A 9,561-nucleotide genomic window follows, 5' to 3' on the forward strand; every position below is an offset into this window, starting at 1 on the left:
AACCACATGGCAGGCTGAGGTAGGACTGGAAGTGTGGTAAATCTTTTCCACCCACATTCTTTTGACCAATATTCAGTTAGACGGACCTGAATCATAATACCCACTATCACCATTATTTACTCAACATCGTTTTGTAGGTTGTAACAAGTGCAGTAAGAAAAGGAAACAACATAAATTTGAAAAAGAGATTAAATTATCTTTTGCTGATAACCTATTTAGAGACTGCAAGATAATGCTTTTAAAAAGAGCATACTACATTAGAATGGGCATCATCAGAAAATCTACAAACAACAAATGCAGGAGAGGGTGTGGAGAAAAGGGAACCTTCTTGCACTGTTGGTGGGAATGTAAATTGATACAGCCACTATGGAGAACAGTATGGAGGTTCCTTAAAAAACTAAAAATAGAATTACCATATGATCCAGCAATCCCACTACTGGGCATATACCCAGAGAAAACCATAATTCAAAAAGACACATGCACCCCAATGTTCATTGCAGCACTATTTACAGTAGCCAGGTCATGGAAACAACCTAAATGCCCATTGACAGATGAATGGATAAAGAAGATGTGGTAGATAGATATATACAATGGAATATTACTCAGCCATAAAAAGGAACGAAATTGGGTCATTTGCAGAGACATTGGTGGGCCTAGAGACTGTCATACAGAGTGAAGTAAGTCAGAAAGAGAAAGACAAATATCATATATTAATGCATATATGTGGAATCTAGAAAAATGGTACAGATGAACCAGTTTGCAAGGCAGAAATAGAGACACAGATGTAGAGAACAAACGTATGGACACCACGGGGGGAAAGCAGCGGGTGGGGGGGTGGTGGTGGGATGAATTGGGAGACTGGGATTGACATATATACACTAATATGTATAAAGTAGTTAACTAATAAGAACCTGCTGTATAAAAAAATAAAATTATTTTAAAAAATTTTTTAAAAAGAGCATACTACAAAAAATTTTAAGAAAAGAAAAAAAAAAAAGGGACTTCCCTGTTGGTCCAGTGGTTAAGACTCCTCCCCACCTCCAATGCAGGGGTCGTGGGTTCAATTTCTGATTGGGGAACTAAGAGCTCACATGCCACGGGGCGCGGCCAAACAAACAAAGCATACTAGAATTAATAAGATAATTGAGTAATGTGGCTGGACACAAGATAAATAAAACAGACAGAGACACATACATATACAAATCAGTACCTGCATGCATATAAATACAGTACAAAGAGTACAGAAGCTCTCTTAATTCACTTCTCTTTAAATGACCCTTGGGACTTATGAGGCTCTCAATTTCATCTGTAAAACCTACAGATTATTAGCTACAGAAAGATAAATGTTCTCACCTTGTGAAATATCCATTTATTCCACTTTCACCAGTTGACTGTACACTTACTAATATCCAGTTGTGCTTGCTCCTAAACATTTTTACGACAGTTGTACTATTATTATAAATAAGTAATTTAAAGAAATATTACTGAATCCAATAAACAATAATGTGAAAAGAATGAATTGTTTTTATGAAAACTAAGTTGTCTGCTTTAGAACGATTAAACAAAGTTACAAAAAATGCTGTTGGTTTGGGTGTGACAATTATAAAAGATTAAGGGGCAGTTGTAAGATTCTGTATTTCTATTTTTCTACAAGTATTTTAAAGTTCTTGATCAATGGTAGAGAAATCCAAACTGGAAACTGTATAGGATGCACTATGAATGTGGTTTATGCCATATTATGGCATCCAAATCACTGGACCGATCCTTAAAGAACTTTGTCCTACCTAACAATATGGATCAATGAATACACACACACACACACACACACACACACGCGTTTTTTGTTAAAATATGTAAAATAGGTATGTTGTATTAGTCAGGATAGGATAGGCTATGTTGCAGTAAAACAAACAAACAAAGAAACAAATAAAATCCCTTAAATCTCAGAACTTAAAATCATAAACTCTTCACCTGGTGGCATGCAAGGCAACTGTCTTCTATACGATGGCCCAGCATTCTAGCTACATTGGTCTTTTGGTACTTCCGCATCAACACATACTTCCACAACCAATATGGCAGGGAAGATAACTTGGGGAATCATGCTCCAACTCCTCAGTGCTTCCATGAAAAGTGAAACACATCAGTTCCACTCATATTTTCACTGGCCAGGATTAGTCAGATGGCTGTGTATAATTTTAAGAGACAAGAAAGTATAATCATGCAAACTTGGAAGGAGACAGGGACTGGATATTGTTGAACAGTGATATCTATTACATAAGTATCATTTTCTAGGATTTCTCAATCTTGCCAATGTAAAAACAAAACACTTTGATAGATTGTATTACTGATCAAAACATTTGCTGCCCTTCATGTTGGAATATTACTTATCTCCATCCCACTGATGCCAGACTTGGTATTGTGACTTGAAGGGCCCTTTCCTGTGGGAGGATTATGCATCCTTGACACTTCAATGTCAGATATGGGCTTGTGCTTTGCTTTGGCTTATAAAACGTAAGGCGGGGAGGGGTATGACATGGGGCACTTCTTTGTAGAAGCTTTATGAGCCAGAAGACACTGTACCTTGATTCCTTTCTCTCTACCCCAAGGCTGCTATGTGCCTGACAGCAGTTACTCCATTAGCCTGGGTCCCAGGGTGAAGATGATGTGACGGAGCTGCTGCGAGCTTGTGGTGGACACATAGCGTGAGCAGAAAATTATTTGTTGTTCTATACTACCGAGAATTCAGTTTGCCACTGCGGCATAATTTACCCTAAACTGAATAACAGACACACTATCCTTACTGCATCAGTAAGAACGCTTATAGGAATAGCCAGAGAGAAGTGAAAATGAAAAAAACATATATTCCATTTCTAATAGTGATAAAAGTACAGAATACTTAAGGCTAAATTTGACAAGACAGATTTAAGACATGATAAAATTTACAAAATATTATTGAAGGATACAAAAATGTTAATTTTCCCAAGATTACTGTATAAATCTAATGTAATTCTAATCATAAACCAGATGGTTTCTTTTTATTTGATAAAAGCATTTTAAAGTTCATGTGGAATAATAAAATTGACCTACAATGTTACTGCCAGGATTAAATGAGCTGAAATATGTAAAGTGCTTAGGACAGTATTTGGCACATATATGCCCAATGAATGTTACCTAATTTTGTTATTTGGAAAAATAATTAGATCATTAGAATGGAGAATCTCAAAATGTACCTTAGTACAAGCAAGATTTTAACATAGCCTCTAAAGGAAAATAAAATCAGACTCCTACCTTAATCCATATTGAAAAATAAATTCCATATGAATTAAAAACAAAATGTGAAAAACTATTTTAGAATAAAATTTGAGAATAACTTTATACACTAGGAGTCAGGGAAACATTTTCAACTGAAACAGTAAGCCAGAGAGTTGTAAAGGAAAAGAGACATTTATTTAAAATGTTTAGATCAAAGATACCATAAACAAAAGAAAAATATTACAACAGATTGTGGGAAATATTTGTAATGCATAAAACAAAGGTTAATATCTATAGTATACAACAAGCACCTACAAATTTATAGGAAGAAGAAAAACTCGGTAGAAAATTGAGCAAAGACTGTGTGAACAAGCATTTCCAGAAAAGCAAATCTAAATGATAAATAAACATGAAAAGTTGCTTCATCTTACTAGCAATCAGGAAGACACAAACTAAAGCGACAATAAGCCATCACTTCTAACCCATCAGATCAACAAAAATTTTAACTGTTGGCAGAAATATGAATTTATACATTCTGAATCACTGTTTTCTTTTAGAAAATGTCTCAAAGCAATCCTTTAATAAATACAGGGGCTTCCCTGGTGGCGCAGTGGTTGAGAATCTGCCTGCCGATGCAGGGCACACGGGTTCGAGCCCTGGTCTGGGAAGATCCCACATGCCGCGGAGCAACTGGGCATGTGAGCCACAACTACTGAGCCTGCGCGTCTGGAGCCTGTGCCCCGCAACAAGAGAGGCCGCGACAGTGAGAGGCCCGCGCACCGCGATGAAGAGTGGCCCCCGCTCGCCGCAACTAGAGAAAGCCCTCGCACAGAAACGAAGACCCAACACAGCCAAAAATAAATAAATAAATAAATAAAAAATAAAAAATAAATACAGTGGCAAAGGAATTACTTTGTATTCCAAGTAATCACAGACAAACTACAGTATTTTGAAATTTCAGATTCTCAGGGAATATATTTTGAAAAGACTGATTCCTGTTACTCTTTGTATTTCCCACACTGCACGTCTCTCTCAGCTCCAAACAAAGAATTCTGCTACTACTTGTGGTCACTGGACAGTGTCTTTTGACTCCATTACCACTCTGAGCCAGGACCCCAAGGAAGCCCCAGTAACACACCCCTGAACGCCCAACCCATGCAAGTTCCGGCTGTCTGCACCTGACTCCTCGCCTAGTTTCTCGCAGCCCCTGGCGCTAGGGTCAAGGCAATCTTGATATAGGAAATAAATTAGACCCATGTTAATTGTGCCCTGAAGCCAATTCCACGCAGTCCCCATCAGACCTTTGAAACACCAGCCATCATTTACTGAGCTTATAGTACTCTGGAGATGGCATGGAGAGTGAAATCAGGGAGCAGGTGAGCACGGAGGGGGGCAGGCAAGCTGAAAGGCTATTACAATGTTCCTAAAGAAAGATGAAAACTTCAAAAGGATATATATAAGCTCCCAAAAGATGGTGAATGGGGTTTGCAGACTAAAAAGCTTTGAAAAAGATGAGAGGTACATGTGCAAACAAGTGCAACAATGTGTTACAGATGCAGTGAAACAAGTATGTATATGTGATGGGGCACAAAGGGTCCACTCTCCCAGGAAGGGGGAGAGCACCGGGGCAGAGCAAGTCAGGCAAGATGTCACAGAGGAAGTGATGCTGAGCTGAGACAGTGCCATAGAGCATTCCACAAAGAGCGGAAAACAGGAATAAAAGTGCAGGGGCATGAAAGCAGTGACATTTTCAGAGAATTCCAAGTAATTTAACATGACTAGCATAAAGGATTTAAGAATAAGGTTGGCAGTCAGATCACTGAAGGCCTGTTTGCCATTGGACAGTCTGGAATTAATCCTAGAGGGCAGGAACCAGGAGCAAGTGAAGGGCTTTAAGGAGGGAAGTCACAGATTTGAATTTTAGGGGACGAAACATCTTTGGCAGCAGTAGAGAAGATGTTTTGGAATAAGGCAAGGAGTTCTTGTGGCTCAGGCGTAGGGTAATTACTTCCGTTAACTATGATACCCTATTTCTCAGGATATTTCACTGAGATATTTTAGAAATAATACTTTCCTTTCTCGCTGATGTAAAGACACCTAAGTAGAATGATAAACAAGGTCTTTTTTTCCCCATCTAAACTCCATGGTGTAAACTTAGTTGTACACTCTAATTTAATAAATGGAGTGAGGCTGAATAGCCTTTGGCATCAATCCCAGACACTAAAACAGTGAGAAAACAACAAAACATGGAACATAATATCTATCCATAAATCCAATTGTATGGTTAGGGCTATGGAGCATTTTAAGAGTTATGATTTCCCTAGCCAAGTACCAAAAAAACATACCTTCAAAAATCAGAACAGCCGTTTGGCATCCAACCAGGCTGACAGAATGAAAAATGTTGAGTAAATAGCCTACGTGTAATTCACCACTCTTGAAGAAGTAAAGGAAGGGTGTTTTCTAAGGCTTCAGAATGACATATTTTATTAAGTAATAACATGGTCATGAAAAAAGCCAAGAGAAAACTTCCCAACTCACTTAGAAAATGGAGTCACTCTATTTTCTTCAAAATGATAAATAGATATATTCTGTCATATAAAAGAATGTCTCAGACCTGGTGCATTCACAGTGGTTATCTCTGCTCTCCATTCCCTTCTTTTTGCCTTTTGTTGTTTTCTAATTTTCTGCAGTGAGCATGCATTGCTTCTAGAAAGAAAAACAGTGAAATAAACCAATTATACAATCAGAGTGACTTAGGCTGTCTTTTTCAGCTTTCTGATTCCAAATAAGATTAATGTAAATTGCTTTTGAGATAACCTTCTAGTGCGCTTTGAATATAGGCAAATTTTCTCTCAAGTCTTTGTCTTCAAGAAATAAATTTTTGAATTTTCAAAAATACAAAAACTTTCCCTCTCAATTATTCATGCCAGTGGAGGGGAACACTGACACTAGTATTCGAAAACAGCATCCAAATAGAAAACATCAGACATATGGGTATAATATATTAGGCTCTGTAAGGCACTGTACAATGTTTTTGGCAGATACGCCTTCTGAATTAAATTTTTTAGTTAATATTAAAATGATTCTATGCTCCTACATGTGGGCTGGCAAATGAAGGGTAAAAGAAACAGGTCTAGAATTTAAAATTCATTGCATATAACCTACAAGATGCATGCTCCACAGGCAAATGAATAAAGACTCTCTATGCTGGAAATATAAACCACTTCCTAAAAACACAGACCTGAAACAGGGCTATGAAAGTATGGAAAAATGGAACGCTAACTTCAGCTGTGTCTGATGCAATGCAGATGTAAAACAGTAAAACAAAACTCCTGGATTCATAAGAGTCAACTTTAGTAAGTACTATCAAAACCCAGCTTTTCATAATCAGAGGACACTCTTTTAAAAGCAGCTCCAACTGAAATCATAGTCAGCAAAGTACTTCAGAAGAAATATGAAACATCTCTTAGGGTTAAAGAGAAGCGTCTGTCAAATAAACTTGATGTAATGTATTGCTCCATCTCTTAACACTTATAAAGGGACTTGCAAAGAAAAATGTGTAAATAGGATTTATCTTAAATTAAGCACATTGAACCTTTCCCAACACTGTAAGAATTCAGATAGTTTAAAGAGGATCTGGACGCACTCTTTATAATTTGTAGATTCTTTTCAGGTCCTCTGAAACACAGTAACTTTCTTACTAGTTGAGATTTGTAGCCCTTGCCAAACTTTGTAGGGGAGCAATTTCTGAAATTTACACTTAATACAACATTCTAAGTTTTAGGTACCTTGAAGAGACTATGTCTTACAAACTTTTCACCCCAATTGAATTATTTTCCCTCCCATATCTCTCAGACAATGGGGCCCTCATTCTTCTCCTACCCTAAACACCAAGGGAAAACCATCACCACCAACCCTTGCCGCCAGCCCCTCTCCAAATCCCCCCATTCTGATTTCAAAGCTCTACAGAATCCATCTGGCTGAGAAGAAGTGTCCACAGAGGCTGGGAGGGAGAGAGGCCAAGTAGGCCTGGCCAGCATTTGTAGCTGGCGGGGGAGAGGAAGGCTGGGCACATCACACATACACACACTCCTGATGTTACTGGATGTCAGAATTGTAGACTTTGTGGTGGGATGCCCGTTTTTGTTGAGTCTAGCCCTGGGGGAAAGGGCATAACTGTAACCAGACAAGGATTTAGGGCCTTGGCTTATGGTCCTGAGCTCTCAGGTTGGGCTCCAGGCCCAGGAGGGTGCTTCCGGAAACTTCTCCAAATAAGTTATCTTGGATCGCCCATATCTACCTCCAGCCTATTTCCCAACCATATTAGTCAGTCTTACCTATTAGGCCCAAGTATCCATTCATCCATTTTTTCCCCACTTTTCATTTAATAAACATTTATTGGGTGCTTTCTATGTGCAAGGTGCAGATACAGTAATGTGTAAGACATCGCCCCTGTCTGAAGGAGCCTGTGGGAGAGAAACAGATAGATGTGGCCACAGATCAACACAACTGAGTGCTAGAGGTTATGCTAAAGGGTGTATAGGTTGCATGGGGGCAAAAAGGAGAGAATTAACTTCTCTGCCCCACGTACTCCTCTGCTACTGTTACCTGCTCGGGCCCCGAGCCCCCTGAACTCACTCGTCTTCCCTTCACAAACCCCTGCCACTGTGTCCCTTGGAACATGCAACCAAACTTCCCGGTATTTTTTACTTTGCGACAAGATCTTTGCACATCTCAGCCCTGGCTAAAACCTAGCTTTCTCAGAAATGATGCCACTTTCCTCAAACGCTTGTCCAGTGGTATCTGCTCTTTCTCCCACTTTCCCTGACTCACGGGGCAAGAAAATGTCGACGCTACCTCTTGCTGATGACAGTTACCGCTGATTGTTAACATTATCACTCAACTACCTCTTCTCGGAAGTGCGTGCATCTGCTCGACTCCACCCTTTCTCTTCTTTTGGAGGGAAGAGGATTCAACCAAAGTCACGGGGATTTTTCAACTCGGCACGCTTTTACATCTCCTAATAACCAGCTCAGCTCTTGTTTGGCTGTACTCATTCACATGCTTCTCAGCCATGTTTCGTCACTGGCCCGCAGTCTAGATGGGAGTTTTTTCTACATTCAACAACACACTTTCAACAAATATTTCTGCCAGAGAGGCCTGAGAGTAAAGTCAAGAAAGACAACAAAAAGTAAAGTAAAATGGGGTACTTGTTCTCATACAAGGCACATAACAAGGCTTATTATTTAAAATGTGGGTATAGTAGGACCTACATCACAGAGTAATTGAGGATTAACTGAAATGACATACGTAAAGAACTAGGAACAGGGCCTGACACACAACAGATGTTAACTATTATTACTGTATCCTCCAAACTATATAACATACACAAAGCTTAAGCAACGATATCAAACCATTCTAGAATCAAATCTAATTTAATTCTTCAAATTACTTTAGCGTACTCAACGCTGTCTTGCATTAATTGATGCTGTAACAATGCGTGAGCTGCTCACAATGAGGTGACTTTTCTCCTTGCTTGCCTTCACATTGGTCACCAAAGGCCTATTTTTAAGACTCCATGATTTTTTTAAGCTATTTTAAAACCACTTTCTAAGCTCTCTTTTGAACTGCTTTCAACCCCTCAGCACTTTCTTCCCCTTTGGATTCTAAGACAGCAGTTTGCTTCTCCTTCTGCCTCTCTGACCATTTCTTTTTTGTCTCCATGGCAGGCTCCCCTCCCTCTGGCTGCCTCTTGCAGTCTACTGTTTCTCAGGTTCATCCCTCCTTTTCGCTGCTTCTCAAAGTCTTTCCAATATGCTGTGCCACCTTCATTTATACCTTTACCGTCTCTGCCTTGAACTACTGCAATGCTCTAGGTGGTATTCTGGTGTCTGGTTTCTCCTGATTCCATATATCTCTCATGCTGCCACCAGAATAATTTTTTTTTTTTAATGTCAAGTGTTTATGACAAGGCCTCCGTCATCTCCTGTTCCCTGTAAGAAGAAGCCCCAAACCTCAGCACACCATACAAGGGCCCTTCAACGTCAGCTCCAACCAATCCCTCCAGTCTCATCTCATCTTTCTCCACCTACTCACCCAGAACTCCAGCCACATGGAAACAGTCTGCAAACATGCCCTTTTGCAGATCCTCACCTTTCCACGTTTCCTCTTCCTCAAGTGCCGTCTTTCCCTGTTCCCAACCTGATCCAGCTCCTTTCTCTATTAAGCATTGACCACAGTGCATTTTAAATATCTGTTTATGCGTCTATTGCCCCAGGAAAACAAAAGCATCTCAAGTACAGGGAAATG

The 9,561-nt window shown here is 39.5% G+C and overlaps 1 long non-coding RNA gene across 1 annotated transcript; it reads right to left on the reverse strand.

Annotated features, from left to right (window-relative positions):
* Window positions 1-5,785: 5,785 nt before the first annotated feature.
* Window positions 5,786-8,252, reverse strand: LOC137752227 (uncharacterized). The gene is made up of 3 exons (XR_011071096.1): window positions 8,160-8,252; window positions 7,590-7,718; window positions 5,786-5,958 (listed from the first exon to the last, which is right to left on the reverse strand). It is a non-coding gene; the product is annotated as an uncharacterized lncRNA (long non-coding RNA).
* Between the last annotated feature and the right edge of the window lie 1,309 nt (window positions 8,253-9,561).

Source organism: Eschrichtius robustus, chromosome 18 (genome assembly GCF_028021215.1).
Source record: "Eschrichtius robustus isolate mEscRob2 chromosome 18, mEscRob2.pri, whole genome shotgun sequence".
In the NCBI taxonomy this organism is placed as follows: Eukaryota; Metazoa; Chordata; class Mammalia; order Artiodactyla; family Eschrichtiidae; genus Eschrichtius; species Eschrichtius robustus.